The 19,215-nt window shown below is 38.2% G+C and overlaps 1 non-coding gene across 1 annotated transcript; it reads left to right on the top strand.

The window, feature by feature from the left end:
• The first annotated feature begins 3,189 nt into the window (after positions 1-3,189).
• On the top strand, positions 3,190-3,334 carry LOC118344762. The gene has a single exon (XR_004798514.1). It is a non-coding gene; the product is annotated as a small nucleolar RNA Z247 (small nucleolar RNA).
• Positions 3,335-19,215: the final 15,881 nt, after the last annotated feature.

Raw genomic sequence — 19,215 nt, 5'->3', positions numbered from 1 at the left:
CAAATCCTAAGAACATGGGCTCAGATTTTTGGTCCATTATTCATTCGAGAAACTGAATTGAAGATTAAAGTCCGGTTTGGATACACAAAACAATCTCATCTCATCATTACAGTTTTTTCAAATTTCTATACAAAATAAATAAACAATTTGATTTTTTTAAATCCCAAAATAAAAATAATATTCAACTTTCAACAAAACATCTTATATCATCTCATCTGAATTGTGTAGCCTAACAAGACCTAAGACTTTTGTACTAAGTTTTCTATCTCCTTCTCTTATATCTTTGATATTTATTTATGGATTTTTGTTTGTTAAAAAAAAGAAAAAACTCAATGAAAAATTGCAGTTAATATCCTCTAAATTTTTGGTTTACAAGGTTGTCTCGAGAACTCAGATGATTATCTTAACTAGTTTCAAATTGCCTAATTGAAATTGGATAGACACTTGCAAAAACATGAAATCCGCTACACAGGAACAAGACAAGTTTGCGCGAGTTCCCTAAAATGTTGTTGAAGCTTCATTCCAAGACAAACTCAAGTTCGAGCAAAATGTTTCCGTGATTCGCCATTATATACTTGAAATGATTGTGAGACTTGACTCAAGCAACTTTTGTGTTTGAGGACTTATAAATTAAATCATCAAATCATTACCTAATCATTATACAAAATCATAAATCTTATACAATTTTTCCAAACTTCCAAACAAAACACAGATAAATTACAACTTTTTAAAATTTCAATAAACAATTATATTAAAATAATTTTTTAACGTTATAAAATTTTTATTCAATTTTTTCTCTCTCATATTGTGGCATAGTCCATACCACTTAATGTCTGATATGACAATAGAACACATTATGCACATCACTTATATGACGATATTTGATTTATAAATCATTCTATGTAAGCATATCCATGTCTATTTATAAATAGCATTTTTCTTTTTTGCAATAACGTGGCCAGCTCATGTGGTGAATAACAAAAGTCTCTCATTTTATTTCATCTCATCTAATTTCATTTCAATATCAAAACACCACAAATACAAATATTTTTTAATTTCAAATCTTCAACTTTTTCATTAATTATAACACACAAAAAAATAAACCTTTTCAACCCAACTTAATTAATTACAACCTTTTCAAACTTCTATACAAAACACACAAAAAAAAATAAACTTTTTCATATCTCGAAGCAAAAAATATTAAAAAACTATATTCTAACAATATTTTAACTTTACAATATTTTTATTCAACTTTTTTCTCTCTCACTTTTCAAAACTCCATAAAACATCATAATTTAAATCATTTCACTACTATTTACAAATATTTTATTACCATTTGGAGATATTTTATTTACAAATATTAAACAAACAAGATTTGACCATGCACTAATCGCTCAAACTTGACTCCTTTCCACTATTAGTGGAGACAAACTCAACACTTCACCTAGATATTCCAGTTCATTATCTAGTTTCTACACCACTAAACAGAATTACAAAATTATAGACAAAGATTATACCTCCCAGTGGAATTCCAATGGGCTATGCCATTGAGCAAAAAAAGGACAAGAAAGACATGCATTATTATTAATGCATAGAACTGTCAAGAAAAATAAAAAGTGAACACTCTTAGCGAACTATTTCAAACGGAAAACGTGGGATGTAACTTGCGCGGGAAGATTTAAGGGGAAGTGGGGAGACAAAACGTTAGGAACAGTGAATGGGGGCATCAGTTACCAGAGCGACGTATATATGAAGGTGAAGGTGAAGCGACTCTAACAGATGTGGGAAGAATTTCAAATATCAGCAAAGCGATTAAGCTAAAGGTAGAAGTTCTATTTAAAGGACTCAGGTATGTTACTCATCTTGGTTGATCATTTTGGTTGAATAATACTCCAATCTTTACTGACTCAGGCATTTCCTCAAACCCCCAAGCCCTTTCCTCTCTGGTTGCAGTTGATCGATAGTGTGTATTTGTGAAACACGTCCACAACAATAGTTTTGTCAAATATAAATATACAATTGACCAAACTTGTTTATTTCTTTTTATTTTAATTGTTGCTTAACATAAAGCAAGGGATTGTATTGAATGCAATTGGTAATTGGAGTAAGCACAATGTACGTGGTAGAAAATGGTATCAAAGTCAGGTTTCAGTCTACACATTCTCACTAAAATAAAGACTACTGCTTAAATTTTTGGAAAAAGAAGCAGACAGAGACTATCAAAAAGATGAAAGGGCAATCAATAAAGGTGCCTCGTGGGAGTACTAGTGCTCTTTACCTTTAGATGCCTTTGGCTTTTTTTTTTTTTTTTCAAAAAAGTGGTGAGCAAGTTCTCGTGTTTAACGCTGAGAATTTCTTTGAAACTGTTGTACGCGTGGAAAAAAAGATAATTATTGAACGGCGGATTGAAGCGTGGAAAGTTAACCAACCAATTCAAAATACAAAAGAGTCCAACCTTATCCACTCCACTGAACAAACCTACAACCTATCCAACGGAATATCACTTGGATAGTTACCGAGATATTTGTATTTTATATGTATTTGAACTCTAGTTTGTTATGTATTTGAATTCTTTCCAATCTTGTAAATATTATATATACTCAATGAATTACATCATCTGGTATCAATTGAACCAGACTTCCAAACCTTCAACTTGGTATCAAGAGCCACAACTAGGCTAACACCTTTTTTTTTTTTTCGATCCCAATGGCCCTACCCAGAGATCATGCTGCCTTTGTTTTTCCTAACATCACTCCCTTGGTTTCTGTCAGACTTGATGGAACCAATTATCTGAACTGGACTACTCAGTTCCTTCCTCTTCTACGAAGCCATGATCTACTTGGCATTGTAGATGGCTCCGAGCCATGTCCTCCTAAGTTTGTCACTGATACTGAAGGCAAACTTACCACTACCATTGCTTCTGATTATATGCTATGGCAGAAGAAGGACCAATTTATTTTGGCATGGATAAATGCCACTCTCACAGAGAAAATTTTGTCTACTGTTTATGGACAAACAACTTCTAGACAGGTATGGACCACCTTGTCTAACAGATTTGCCCCACACTCTAGATCCAGAATTTCTCATCTCAAACGACAATTGCAAACTCTCCATCAAGGGTCCAAGTCATGCACTGACTATCTTATTAATGCCAAAAACTGGTCTGACCAACTTGCAGCTGTAGGAAAATCTGTTGATGATGAAGATCTGATCTCATATGTTGTTGGAGGCCTCAATCCCTCATACCATCCTTTTATCACCTCTCTTCACTTTGCTACTCGAGAGTCCTCTATTACTTTTGATGATTTCCAAACAGAGTTGCTCAACTTTGAGCAGCTGCTAGAGACTCAACACCAATCTATACCACCAGATAATACCAATGTCGCCTTCTTTACTCAGAAAACCAAACCCAATTACAATCACAAAAGGTCCAACCGATCCTTCTACTCCAATAAACCTTCTGGTTCTAGACCTTCTAATCACCCCAGTCACCCCAGTCCTCCTGTGCTGTCAAATGGGAAAAATCACAATTCCACTCCTAGTCCATTCTTTCAAAATACAAAAGCTCCTTGTCAAATTTGTGGCAAGACAAGTCATCAAGCACTTGATTGTTACCATAGGATGGATTATTCCTACCAAGGAAGGCACCCTCCTGCACAACTAGCTGCCATGGCTGCTCATACACAGGTCACACTCGAGGATGATCAATCTTGGTTCTTGGATAGTGGTGCTAATAACCATGTTACCTCTGCTTTGGAAAACCTCACCATCGATCAACAACCATACCAAGGTCCATCTCAAGTAACTGTTGGCAATGGGGGAGGTTTGCTCATCAATAATACTGGTTCCTCTATCCTTCAAACCAAAAATAGTTCCTTAATTTTGTCTAATATTTTACATTGTCCTCAGGCCTCTTCTAATCTCCTTTCAATTCACCAACTTTGCCAAGATAATAATTGTTATTTTGTGCTAACAGCTTCATATTTTGTTGTGAAGGATCTGCAGACCAACAGAATCCTCCTCCAAGGTCCAAGTAAAGCAGGCCTCTATCCAGTTCATTTTCAATCAAATAAGCGGCATCAAAGACCTACCACCAACTCCTCATTTACTGCTTTCCTAGGATTCACAGCCCCTATCCAGACTTGGCATGCGAGATTGGGTCATCCATCCACCTCAATTCTGCAACATCTTCACCATGATGCTCTTATTTCAGTTTCTGGGTCTCACAAGCTAAAACAAGTTTGTGAATTCTGTCAAATGGCTAAAAGTCATAAACTTCCCTTTCCTACTTCTGTTCATCAGTCAAGTCATCCATTAGAACTTATCCATTCTGATGTATGGACTTCTCCAGTTGTTTCAATAAGTGGCTGTAAATTTTATGTTATCTTCATTGATGATTACTCTCGGTTCTCATGGATGTTTCCTTTAAAGCAAAAGTCAGATGTTGCTTCATGCTTCATTAAGTTTAAATGTCTTGTTGAGAACTTATTTTCCTACAAAATTAAACAGTTTCAAACCGATAATGGAGGGGAATATCTATCCAACTCATTTAAAACTTTTCTAACAGAAAATGGCATTTTGCATAGGCTGACATGTCCTCATACTTCTGAGCAAAATGGTATTTCTGAAAGAAAACATCGACATATAACAGAGACAGGCCTTACACTTCTAGCTCAGTCCCATCTTTCATCTGAACACTGGGTTGATGCTTTCCTTACAGCTACTTACCTTATCAACAGAATGCCATCATCTGTTCTTGATAATCTGTCGACTAGCAGATTCCATATGCTTAAAGACAAGCTTATGGTTCGACCTCTCACCATCAGCTTGAAGGGGGCAGTTAACCAACCAATTCAAAATACAAAAGAGTCCAACCTTATCCACTCCACTGAACAAACCTACAACCTGTCCAACGGAATATCACTTGGATAGTTACCGAGATATTTGTATTTTATATGTATTTGAACTCTAGTTTGTTATGTATTTGAATTCTTTCCAATCTTGTAAATATTATATATACTCAATGAATTACATCATCTGGTATCAATTGAACCAGACTTCCAAACCTTCAACTTGGAATGATTAAAACAAACAACAATTGCCATGGATGATTTTTGCCTCGTTTTAGTATACTGAATGGAGTTTCATAGTTCCAATATATCTGTCTAGTAGTACTTGGAAAATTCTGAGCAAGCAATATTTGTAAGGGCACAACATTCCAGAGCTAAAAGAAGAGAATAACTATTGTAAGGGGATTTTCCTCCTCCCCATAAGCCCACCACGCCCCCAATTGAGGGCAATGCGCGGCCTGATCACCCAATTAAGTACCTGATAATGTTATTTTGTTTTTTAAATTTTCATAATTTGAAGCTTTTGGTTGGTCTTGATGGTATCTCCACGAGAGTGGATGGTCCTTTCCACAGTGCCATTCTCCACAGTACAATCGCTTAATTAGTTTATCTTGATATGTGGTAGGCATTGGATCTTCTTTTGGTCAAAAGTTGATGCCATAATCACTATGGCTGCATAATGGGTGACAAGAATATATCAATGGGTACATAATTTATGCTCTATATGCTTTTCTCAATTATAGAAAATGATTTATACAATTTTAGAGTGCAAGTTTTAATCATTTTCTTTGAAAAAGTATGAGAAATTTAAGACCCACATAAACAATCAAATTTTTTTCTTTATTGGAACCGACTTTTTTAAAAAAAGTGCGCAAAATTTACAGAAGTCAAGAATTATCTAATTTTACTCCTCAATTATTGTCTTTCTTATTATTCTTGTCTATTTCCTTATGTTATATATTCTTCTTTAATTTACAATATTAAAATATACACTTGGACAAAACAAATGGTATTAGAGCTGAAGGATTTTTGTTTCGAAATGACTCGGGTGAAATTTAAAGTAAATAATAATAATATTGGTGGGAAATTAATTTATTTTTCTCGGGAAAAGTTAATAACTGTTTGAACTTAAATTTATTTGTTCGAACGGAAATTTTTTCAATTAATTTTTTTATTAGTATGGATTTGTGAATATATTTTTTCCATTAAAGTAATAAATATTTTTTCCATTAATTTGTTATCATTTCAAAATATAAAAATGTGTATATATTATATATTATGATTTGCAGTTTGTTAAAATATTTATAAATTCATAAATTAATTTTATGTAATTAACTTCAAAACTTTATAGTGATTTCTTTTGTGTTAAATTTCTATAAATATAACTTTAAAGATAGTACCATTTTTTATATTATCATGAACAACAAGTAAAATGAAAAAAATAAACGAAGTAGTAAACACAAAAAATAAAAATCATACATTAATTACATCTCAAATATATAATGTTCAATACAACTTAAAAAATTAAAATAATAACTAAAACGATCATTGGGTCCTTAGTAGATCAACATCCTCTTGCAACATTTTAATAGATCCTTCCAGATCCCTAAACTTCTCCAACAAACAAAGCTCGTACCTGATCCAAAGAAGCCCCAGGAGGCTGTATCTCAACAGCAGCAACACTACTAAAAGCTAGATCTATGGGAGGATCACTAGGCAGTTCTGGTGCAGTCTTCCGCAATTGCCCCTTGCTCTTACTAAATGTGATCTTGTTAAGGGGCCCCATTTGTGGCAACCTTCGCTTAGTGGCCAACATAGTAACCCCGATCGGAGTAGGAGGTTAGATATCAACAGTGCAAACGGTAGACTACCTTTACTGGAAAATTGTGACTCCGATTGAATGCGGAGGAATAAATTCAATGCCAAATCAATGGGATCCCCCCGTGCCATTCGCAGCAAAAATCTAGCTCGATCGATCCCAAAATCAGTCTTGTGTTTTTTAGGATCGATGTTATAGCCAACAACCAAATTAAGAATTCTAAAAAATACTATACAATCGGCCTGTCGGATCACCTTCCTCCCATCATATGGAGGAGCCGATGGGTCTCACACTAGTTGATGCACCTAATCGTCTGTGAGACCGTCATCAAGTAGATCATCATCCTCACTACCATCCAAACTACCATCTGAATCTACATTCGGGGCTAGCTTGGAGGATGCGGCCGGTGTGTCGGAATCAGATAGTGCAGCTGCTGGTCCTCGTGTAGCCGTTACAGGATATGCGTCGGCCACATGCAGGATGTCAAGGAACTCAACAATAATGCAGGAAGAGAAATTAATACTCACTCTCTAGATCGATAGGGTGTAGAACAGAGCATCAACGTTAAGTTCTCCCATGGCAAGGTAGAACTCACCGACCATCTCTGGATATGCAGTCCCCCGCTGCTCACAAATCGGTATCCATCTCCACTCGGTGAAGATGGACTGTATGCTCCATATCTCCCATGAAAGATTGGAGAAGTCAGACAAAATGACTGGGTGCTAGACAAGTATAGGCCTCGTCTCCTGAGCATGAGCTGCTCCACTACTTTGGCTGGGCTAATCTCTTGCACGTTTTCTTCCGCTAGATGCCATTGATATATTGTTTAACCATAAGGAAAGTAAGAATATAATTAACCATAATATTTAAATTATATTATTGAAGAATTATAGTATATTGAAATGAATTGAAATAATTCGTTCGAACAAAACATATTCTGTTCGAACTAGTCAAATCTATTCGAATGGACTGTTCTGTTCATTTGAACCAGAAATCTTTGTTCATTTGAACGAATTTATTTTGTTCGAACAAAAATAATGTTGTTTGGCAACTAAGCATTCAAACAGACTAGAGTTAGTTCGAACAGGAAGAAGCCAAATAGCCATGGCTGAGTTGATTCAGCCCTGAACTGAAAAACTTCCTATCTAGATGTTATCTTTTATTTTAATCGGTAGAAATGATTAAGGAGTGAAGCCCAATTATTTCTACCGATTATTTTGATGTTATTCTAAGGAATACACCAAAATGGGTGGATTTCGGATTCGAAATCCATAGCCCCCAAACACAACCCATTCGTGGAAAAAACTAAACAATAGAGGTGGAGAGTTGACTCATACCTCTTAGAAGTTGAAATGTGGGGTTGCTACAACGGTTCAGTGGTGGTTTTCGTGGTGGAGATAAGGAGCGAACTCGGAGGATCTCGGCAATTGCTGGTTCGAAAGAGAGAGTTTTGTGGAATTGTATTTGAACTACGTCTATAATGACCGTGGCGTCTCGTTCGAACTGGATAAATACTTGTTCGAACGGTAATTATATTAATATATTTATAATTATATTACTAGTAGTAGTATATAATAATACTAATATTACAAAGTATAAAAGTATAAAAATAAAACTAATAATAGTATTATAATACTTTTAATAAATATATTTAGTATATTATTTGTAAATATATTTATTCTATTATACTAAGTATATACCAAGTACTTAGTATAATAACAATGGCTTAATTATATAGCTACTATATATAAGTTATGATAACTATACTCATATAGTTTATATAATATTATAACACGCTCGCAATTAAATTTGGACGAGGGAGTGCCTTCCCTTTCTCTGGGAGAAAGTGTGAGGTTCCAGTGCCTTTGTTGCTTCAACAAAGGTTTAAGTCTCACTTCGGTGAGTTGTTTTTGATTGTTGATAGTATCGTTGAGTAGATAGAAGCGATGGAGGCGGAGGACCTGGCATCACGTTGGGAAAGATTACACCTTTCTAAAGAAGAAAGTGCATGCTTCCACGTCCAGCAAAAGGTTTCCAATGGTGAAGAAAAAGGAAAGTATTGTATTGTTGGGAAGGCTATGACAGAGAAGGGAGTGAATAGTGAAGGATTTAGAATCACAATGTCTCAAATATGGAGGTTGGATGGGTGGGTGACCTTTAAGGAGCTTGGTGATTAGTGCTTCTTGATTGAGTTTCAGAAAATAGAAGATAAATAAAAGGTGCTGAGTGGATGTCCATGGTTTTTTGACAGACACCTCCTCACCATGATGGAGGTGGATGAGAAGGAATCCATAGATGGGTTGAAGTTCTGTTTTGAGTCATTTTGGATACAACTACACAATCTTCCACTAACAGTCATGACAGAAGGTTTCGGTGAGCCGTTTGCAGAGGCTATAGGCCTGGTCATTAGAGTAGAAGCAGAAGCAGATGGACGTGCATGGGGAAGATGCCTTAGAGTAAGGGTGGCTGTGGAGCTCAACAAACCTTTACTACGAGAGAAATGGTTAAGGCTAGATGACAAACAACACTGGATCTCATTCAAATACGAGAGGCTGCAAAACTTTTGTTTTCAATGTGGAATTCTTAATCACAAAGGCAAAGGCTACTCAACAGCTTGTAATACTCAGCAAGGAGATACATTGCCCCCATCTCAATATGGTCCATGGCTTCGAGGACAGCCCAGGAACACAAACATCTTCGATAGCCGTAGATACGGTGGATCAAAGGGAGGAAACAACCAACATACGGGCCAGAAAGGGGGAAAGGGTACTATGGTCCAAGATGTGTTGGTGCACCGTACATCAGATGTCCATTCAAAAGAGGTGGTAGAGAAAATGGAGAAGATGTCAGCGGAAAAGAAGGAAGGAGGGTCACCTACAGAAGAAAAAGCAGGAGAAGGAGCTACTAAGGATTCATGCATCGGGAATATGGCTAGAAGCCAGGGTGTAAGTCAATCCACTGACCAGAAAAAAGCTATATTTGGATAGGAGGATGCTAGGTGCTTAGAACCTGGTGGCCCTCAGGAGATCCAAGGTCTCCACGTGGGGGAGGATTTTGCAGCTAACCTAATGTCGGGGACATATAGCCCCCATGACCCTATGAGGGGTATAGGGCTTGAAAGGGGTACGAAGGAAAGTTCCAATAATGGCAGCATGGTTGCACCCACTATTGGTGTAGTTTCTTCTATTCAACATGATGAGAGAAGGATGGCCCTGGATAAACTACTTGGTGAAGATATTATCATGCCAATGGCAATGGTTGAGGGTCTGAAGACTTTGAGGAAATGGAAAAGGAAGGCCCGGGAGATTGAGACTAATACAAAAGGCAAAAGTAAGTCAAAACTAGATGACAGCTCAAAATACAATGCAAGGAACATGTATGTGAGGGGGTGTAAAAGGAGCTCAACATTACAGGAGGCTAGTTCAAAAAAGACTAAGAGAAGGCATATTACCACAGACATTCCAATGGTTAAGGCAGAGGCTGGCTTCTAGCCCAGCCATGACTAATGAGCATTCTAGTGTGGAACTGCCGAGGGATTGGGAACCCTCAGACAGTTAAGGTCCTTAGGAATCTAACTAAGGAAAAGTACCCCAATTTAGTTTTCCTAGTGGAAACTAAATGCAGAAGAAATAAAATGGAGGCAGTAAGGAGGTTTTTGCAAATGGATGGGTGCTTTACAGTAGATTGTATGGGGCTTAGTGGGGGCATTGCCCTCCTCTGGAGAGATGATTGGTGTGTTAACATCATTAATTATACTAAATGGCACGTTAGTGCTCTGATCTAGGAGAAAGGAAATGGACCAACATGGCAATTCACGGGCTTCTATGGACATCCTGACACAGGGAAGAGACGCAGTAGTTGGCAATTACTTAAGATGCTAAAACCCACCACTTCCATAGCATGGTTATGTGCTGGGGATTTCAATGAGATTCTTCATCAGAGTGAAAAGATTGGTGGAGCCAGCAGACCATATAAACATATTGAGGACTTTAGACAAGCTGTGGAATACTGTGGTCTCCATGATATTCATTCATATGGGCAAAGGTTTACTTGGTCAAATAACAGAAGTGGTAATGACTTTACAAAAGAAAAAATTGACAGAGCTTTTGGAAATAAAGAATGGAATGAGTTATATAGCCATGGTGCTATAATGTTCTTCCTGCCATTAGATCTGATCACTCCCCCTTGTCAATTAGTTTACACAATACCACTAATGTTAGAAAGAAAAGAAGATGGTGCTTTAGATATGAGATGGCCTGGGAAATAAAGGAAGAATGTCTGAAGGTGGTGGGTGAGGCTTGGCAAAATGCTGGTATAACAAATTGTCAGGCTAAATCCTTAAGAACACAACTTGAACTATGCCAAAAGGGTCTCATGACATGGAGGCAAACTCTTAAGCAACAAGAGGATCAAATTATAAAAAATGGGTCTCAAAATATTGGGCATCTTCAGAATTCTGGTACAGGTGAGCACGTGGTAGCTATGAAACAAATTCAAGAGGAGGTGGTATCTGCCATTACAACTAATGATATAAATTGGAAGCAAAGGGCAAAGCAACACTGGCTGAAACATGGGGACAAAAACACTCAGTATTTTCACATGCAAGCAAGCCAGAGAAAGAAGATCAATGCAGTCAAAAGCATAGAGGATTCACAAGGCAGGGTTGTCACTGACCAATCAGAAATTGGTGAGGTATTCACATGTTTTTTCTCCTCTCTATTCACTACTTCCCAACCTCTATCTATTGACCAATGTTTGCAAGAAATGGACACCAAATTAGACATGGATATGAAGGCTTGGCTTTTAAAGCCTTTCACTAGGGAGGAAATCACTGCAACTGTTTTTAAAATGAATCCCTTGGGGTCGCCAGGCCCTAATGGTTTTCCTTCCCAATTCTCTCAAAAAAACTGGGAGGTAGAGGGGGATCAAGTTTGTAATTTTGCCCTTGATTTCCTCAATCATGGTAGATCTCTCAGTGAGGTTAATGACACGTTTATTACTCTTATTCCCAAAGTTCAAAGCCCCACAAGAGTAGTGGATTACAGACCCATAAGCCTATGTAATGTTTTATACAAGGTTGTGTCAAAAACTATGGCAAATAGACTGAAACACATACTGCCTCAAATCATTGCCCCCAATCAGAGTGCCTTTGTGCCTGGAAGGCTCATCTCTGATAACACCTTGGTAGCCTATGAGGTCCTCCACTCTATGAACTCTAGAATGAAAGGAAAGAAAGGATTCATGGCTCTAAAATTGGACATGAGTAAAGCCTATGACAGGGTAGAGTAGAAATTTATTGAAGCCATCATGATCAAAATGGATTTTCCTGGACATTGGATCCATATCACAAAAGCTTGCCTCACTTCTGTTTCTTATTCAATACTTGTTAATGGAGAACCTCAGAAAAAGTTTGTACCTTCGCGAGGCCTTAGACAAGGAGACCCCTTGTCACCCTACTTGTTTATTCTATGTGCTGAAGCCCTCTCTTCTCTCCTCAAACATGCTGAGGCATGTGGCAGTTTAACTCCTGTCACTATTGGCAGAGGTCCAGTTAAAGTAAACCACCTCTTCTTTGCTGATGATAGCCTCTTGTTCTGCCAAGCCAAGTATGAGGAAATTAAGTGTGTCCTTAATATCCTTGAGCTATATGAGAAAGGATCAGGACAGGTTTTAAACAAGGACAAGTCTGCAATTTATTTTAGCAAGAACACTACACTGATGAGCCAACAGCAGATCATGCATCTAGCAGGGGTCCAATCCACTTCCAATCTTGAGAAATACTTGGGTTTACCTACTTTGGTGGGTAGGAAGAAGATAGCCTCTTTCCACTCTTTAATTGATAGAACTTGGTCTCGGGTTTCTAATTGGAGGACCAAATTTTTCTCTGCAGCAGGAAAGGAAATATTGCTCAAAGCTGTGCTTCAAGCCATTCCCACCTATGCAATGGGGATGTTCCTTTTACCAGCTTCTATAACAAGGAAACTGAACCAGATTCTAAGGAGGTTTTGGTGGGGATTCAATGAAGACTCTTCAAAAATTCAATGGATCAATTGGGAGCAACTTAGTGGCAGGAAGGATATGGGAGGGCTCGGATTTCGAGATCTAAGATGTCTTAACATTGCCTTACTCTCCAAACAGGGATGGAGGATCCTCCAAAATCCTACATCCCTAGTGGCACAAATTCTAAAGTAAAAGTACTTCAACCAAGGAAATTTGCTTGATGCAAAGCTGGGAATTGGGCCTTCTTTTGCATGGAGAGGAATACATGCTGGATTAACTCTGTTAAAAAAATGCCTCATCTGGAGGGTTGGAAATGGACAGCAAATTAACATATGGCATGACAGATGGATACCCTCTTTACCTGCACAAAAAATTGTGACTCCTCGAGATGCTGACTGCTGGTGTGACAAAGTCAGTGACATCATTGATCCTCAACTGAAGATATGGCAGGAGTCTCTCATATCTGAACTATTTTCTATTCAGGAAATAGAGGGCATAAAAGCAATACCCATCAGCTTAGGAGGAAGAGAAGACAAACTTACTTGGCAATTTACTCCTAATGGCAACTACACAGTTAAAAGTGGATACTATCTTGGCAAAGAATTGGAAAGAGAGCAAATAGGAGAGTCTTCAAGCAAAACAATGGACTGCCAAGTATGGAGGTCCGTTTGGAAGCTCAAGGTACCTCCTGCCACCAGAATGTTTGTTTGGAGGGCATGCAGTGAAGTGTTGCCCACTATGGCTAACCTGAAAAGAAGAAAGGTGGTAAAGGATAGCATCTGTTTAATATGCAAGAGAGAACATGAGACTTCTGGGCATGCCTTATGGGGATGTAGTGGTGCTCAAGATGTTTGGTGTCAAGGTCCAATGAAAGTGCAAAAATTTTCTTCTCATAGTGATTTGTTTTTTAATATCTGAGCAGAATTGTTTGGCAAGCTTGATTCAGAGGAGTTAAATGAGGTAGCTGTTACAATGAGGGTAATATGGGCGAGAAGAAATGATGTCTTACATGGAAAAGCCTTTAAACACCCTCGGGAAATCATTGCACAGGCTAGGACAGAATTGTCTCTTCATAATGAGGCTATGCAGAAGGATGTTGGTGCTAACTCTAAGAATATGACAAGGGTCCACATATGGACTAAGCCTGCAGTAGGAAGTCTGAAAGTGAATTGGGATGCAGCTGTGCAAACGAGGATGGGAAGGATTGGCATCGGGGTAATTATCCGAGATCATCAAGGTCTGGTGATAGGTGCCCTTCGTGCTAACAGACCCTTGAGGGGCAGTGTTTTTGATGCTGAAGCATATGGGTTACTTTTGGCTTGTGTTTTTTGTAAGGAGATTGGAATAAGGCACTTATGTTTGGAGGGGGACTCAAAGCAGGTACAAGACAGTCCTAACTGGAGCTTAGGTGGTTGTCTCATATCAGATGCCAAAGAGGTTCTAACCTCAGCTGCTGTTTGGTCCATCTCACATGTATACCGGGAGGCTAAGATGGTAGCTCACAGGCTTACTCAAGCGGCTTACGAGTGTACTGAAGACATGTATGATATCGAGATATGCCCATCTTGTATTCTTCAAATGGTTTCTAAGGAAAAGAGTCATTGATCCTGTTTTTTTTCCTTTGTAATACTGGTTTGATTGTATGCGTTTGAAGTTGATTAATGAGATCAGTTTCTTTATCAAAAATATATATATATATAATATTATAACACTAACTATAGTTACTAGTTATATAACTACAGTGCAAGTATTATATATAGTTACTATATAGCTATAGTAGTTACTAACTATAGTAGTTATTAGTTATATAGCTACTACTGTGTAAGTATTATATATAGTTACTATGTAGCTATATCCATTCTAAGTTATGATAACTATACAAGTTAATATAATTAATATAAATGTAGATATAGTAATTATTAGTTATATAGCTACTATAGTGTAAGTATTATATAGTTATTATATAGCTATAGTTATTATAAGTTATGATAACTATACAAGTTAATATACTTAATATAAATATAGATATAGTAGCTATTAGTTATATAGATACTACAGTGTAAGTATTATAAGTTATGATAACTATACAAGTTAAAATAATTAATATATATAGTAGCTATTAATTATATAGGTAGTACAGTGTGAGTATTATAAGTTATGACAACTATACAAGTTATCATAAGTATAGTTACTATAGTTACTATAGCTACTAGTAACTAGTTACCATGGTTACTTTTCCACTCTTCGTTTTCCCAAATTGAGTAGAGGGGTCTTCCTGCTGCTGTGCATGGTGGTGGTTTGATTCTCGTAATAGCAACTTTCTCCCTTGCATAGGGGAGTTTTTCCTAGATGGCAGACGATTTAACCAATCTGTGTGAGAAACTATCTCTCACAGAGGAAGAAGCGAATGAGGTTTTTGTGGATACTGACTTATTGGGGGATGTTATCACTCGAGGAAAGCAATGTTTGTTCCTCAAAGTACTTACAGATTGTCATTACAATAAAGAAGCCTTCAAGTAGACCATGAGGTATATCTGGCGACCGGGGAAGAGCATCAAATTCAAGGATTTAACACCTACTATCATTCTAGTGGAATTTGAGGAAACCAAGGACAAGGATAGGGTAATTCGGGATGGCCCGTGGCATTTCGACAAACAGCTGGTTCTCACAAAGGAATTTGATGGCCAGTAGCTGGTTCATGAGATTAACTTCACAGAGGCAACTTTTTGGATCAGGGTGCATGATTTGCCCATGATGGCATCAAACAAGTATGTAGGATTGCGCATTGGGGAAGCATTGGGCAAGGTACTGGAAATCAATTTGGATCAAGATGAACTGGCTTGGGGAGAGTACATGCGAATTAGAGTGACTCTGGATATAACTAAACCATTGTTGCGATGAAAGAAAATTGCTTTGGGGCCCAGAGAGACTGTTAGGTTCGTTTCTCTTACGAACGGTTACCGAATTTCTGTTATCATTACGGATGCCTGGGGCATAGCCATCGAGATTGTACGAGCTGGAAAGCATGCCAAAATACTGACCCTAATGTTGCCTTCCCGTACGGGCAATGGCTGAGAGTGGCATTGTCGTCTGGTTGGGGTGGTGAAAGACGGCAGACATAAAGCCGGGCTGGAGGTGGTTTGATATGAACCCGCGGGAATGAATTCCCTTGAACCCACAATCAATTTGAAAACTCCTCAAGAAAGCCAAAGTCAAGTCAACGGGTGGAGAACCTAGACCCGATGAGAACTTGTTTCAAGAACCTAGATTATATTAAAATCTAGACCCGTTGAAGAACCCGTCTCAAGAACCCAGATTACAAAGGAGGAATGCCACAAAGGTTGTGATTTACCTTTGATAAGTTCAAGAGTTCAATCAAGAACAAGAGGAGAAAACTCAACTCACAAATAAAATTCAATATTGTCTAATCTGTCAAATGAGGCTACAAAGAGTTTTTAAACCCAAACCTAATCAAAACCCTAGCCAAAATAAAGCCCCTTTTACCCAAAATTACCCTTGATGAACAGTACCGGCTACAGTACGCGCGGCTACAGTAACCCCTACAATAAATTGATGAAACCCTAGTTCCTAAAAAGTAACTTTCCAAATAAGCCCTTGGCCAAATACAAGGCCTTCCCAAAAACATAGTTCATAAGAAATAAGACATGTGAGCCAAGCATCTTCAAGCCGACTTATTCTAAACTAATAAAATAAATCATTTAACCAAATTGGAAGCCTCCAATGACAATAGGCCGTATCTCTAAGTCATGTCTTCCACAGCTTGAATCAAGTGGATCAAAACTGGTTCTTCTTCTTTCAAACCCATCTTGAGTGTTGGGCTCTTGCTGGCTTCATCCCAAGTGGATTGCACCAATCCTTGCATTGCTTCCTTGATCTTCTTGGCCCTTGATCTTGTAATTGGCCCATCTGGAACTTGCAAAGGATCTTTAAGAGTAGGTCCACCTTGATTCCTATCATGGTTTGCCTACGGATAAGAACACGGAGCCATCTTTTGACAAGAATTATCACAAGACCATGAATCCAGGAGATGAGGCCCCGATTGTAATTGAATCCCTGAAGAAGATGAGTTCTGTTACGAGAGTTGAGAATCATTTGGTAATAGGGCATGTGCAGGAATCTTGTGGTGAGCAGGAGACTAACGGATATGTGGCGAATACCATCGTCCACTCAATAGAAATAGGCCAGGGCCTACCAATGGATAAGGATAATACCTTGGGCCAAACCATAAAGTTAACATCCCTTCCTTCTAGGCCTAATTTGAAAAGAAGGGGCCATAAGCCGAAGTCCATGTTGGGCTTGGCAACATAAGGAAATATGGAGAAGGGTGTAACGGCTAAATTATCTAAGAAAGGGGAAGCACTACTACTGGATGAGGGAGATCACAGACCTTCGAAGAGATAGTCCTTGAACTTTCCTCTGGGTTTGGAAGAGGATGCGACGACCAATGTATCGGTGGTGGCTGATAATCAGCCCTGTCGAGAACAATGAAAAGCTTAAGTTGGAATCTCCGTGGGCGTGGGAACCCATGGGGATTGTGAACACTTCTTGACCTTGTCAAGAAAGAAGATCCTGATTTTGTCTTCTTGTAGGAGACAAAGGTGACTTCGAGTAGCATGGAAAAATACAAGTTCATGCTAGGATATGCCCACTGTTTTACAGTAGATTGTCAGGGCTGAAGTGGAGGGTTAGCTCTTATGTGGAAACCTGAGGTGCAACTACATATTGTTAACTTCTCTACCCATCACATTCATGCCTTGATCAAAGGTGATGGGGATCAAGGAAGAGATTGGATGTTTATTGGTATATATGGTCATCCTGTCACTGCTAGCAGACATGAAACTTGGAGTTTAATACGTCGACTATTCATTTCAGTCAGCTGCCCCTGGCTACTAATGGGGGACTTTAATGAGATCCTATAGCCAAATGAGAAATGGGGGGGAAACAGAAGATCTAAGGGCCGTATGAAGGAGTTTCACACTACTATTAATGATTGTAATCTAATGGACTTGGGTTATAGTAGGGGACCTTTTTATACTTGGTGTAATGGGAGGGAAGGTGATGAGAGAATATATGAAAGACTAGACAGATGCTTGGCAAACTCGGAATGGGTGGAGGGATTCCCAAATTTGTGATTACTCATGGATCTGTGTCATACTCAGATCACATACCTCTATGGCTTAATACTGAAGGAGATTTGCACCTGGTAGAAGGAAAAGAATGTTCAGATTTGAGTCGATGTGGGTGGGGCATAAAGATTGTGATGAAATCATTAAAGGTGTGTGGCAAAATGGAACTGGTATTGGGATGCTATGAAAGGAATTAACGAGTGCAGTAGCAAGCTCAATAGTTGGAACTGTGCAAGACCCGAAGAGCTATAGGCTGCTAATAACATTGTCCAATTCTGGCTGGAAAGGGAAGAACTTTTATGGAAGTAGAGATCGATGGTATCATGGCTACAATGTGGTGATAAGAATTCCAAATACTTTCACTCAAAGGCCTCCCAGAGGAAGAAAAGGAACTATATAGCTAAGCTGCAGGATAGTGAAGGCCAATGGAAGGAAGGGGCAAGAAGGGATAAACTAATTGTTGATTACTACAAATCCCATTTTACAGCCTCTTTAGAAAGGGTTGCTATGGATATTTTAGAAGGGGTGGATACCATATTCACAGCTGAGATGAAATTTGATCTAGAGAGGGAATTCACAACTGAGGAAGTGACTTGAGCCTTAAATAAAATGCACCCAAACAAAGCACCTGGCCCTGATTGTATGTCATCTCTCTTTTTTCAAAAATATTGGCATGTTATTAGGAGTAATATTGTTGTTGTTGTTCTTAATGTACTGAATACTAGGATTTTTCCTGAGGGCCTTAACATTGTTAGTTCTAATCCCAAAGAAGAAAAATGTATCTCAAGTTTCTGACTTTAGGCCAATTAGTTTATGCAATGTGATGTATAAACTAATTTCTAAAGTAATCACAAATCGACTAAAAGGGGTTCTTCCCTCCATTATTTCTGCAACACAGTCTGCATTTGTACCAAAGAGACAAATCACATACAATGTTCTAGTGGCATATGAGCTAGTGCATTTCCTTAAACAGAAAAGGAAGGGAAATAAGGGATTTATGTCTTTGAAGTTGGACAAGTCAAAAGCCTATGATAGGGTAGAATGGGACTTCTTACAAGAGATCATGTTAAGAATGGGTTTGAATAGTAGGTTGGTTAGTCTCATAATGAACTGTGTAAAGTCAGTCTCTTTCTCAATGATGATCAATGGGGTGCCTTCTGCTTCTTTTACACCTACTCGAGGACTTAGGCAAGGGGATCCTCTATCCCCTTACCTATTCTTATTTTGTACAGAAGGTTTAATAGGTCTGTTGAGACAAGCTGATGACATATAGACAGTGTTTGGGATCAAAGTATGTAGAGGAGCTCCTCGTATTAATCACCTGCTGTTTGCAGATGACTCAATAATTTTCTGCAAAGTAGATGTGGATACAAGCACAAACATTCAACAACTCTTACAT

This window comes from Juglans regia, chromosome 15 (genome assembly GCF_001411555.2).
Source record: "Juglans regia cultivar Chandler chromosome 15, Walnut 2.0, whole genome shotgun sequence".
NCBI lineage: Eukaryota > Viridiplantae > Streptophyta > Magnoliopsida > Fagales > Juglandaceae > Juglans > Juglans regia.
The sequence above is the reverse complement of the archived record's forward strand: the minus strand, read 5'-3'. Positions and strand labels throughout refer to the sequence as shown.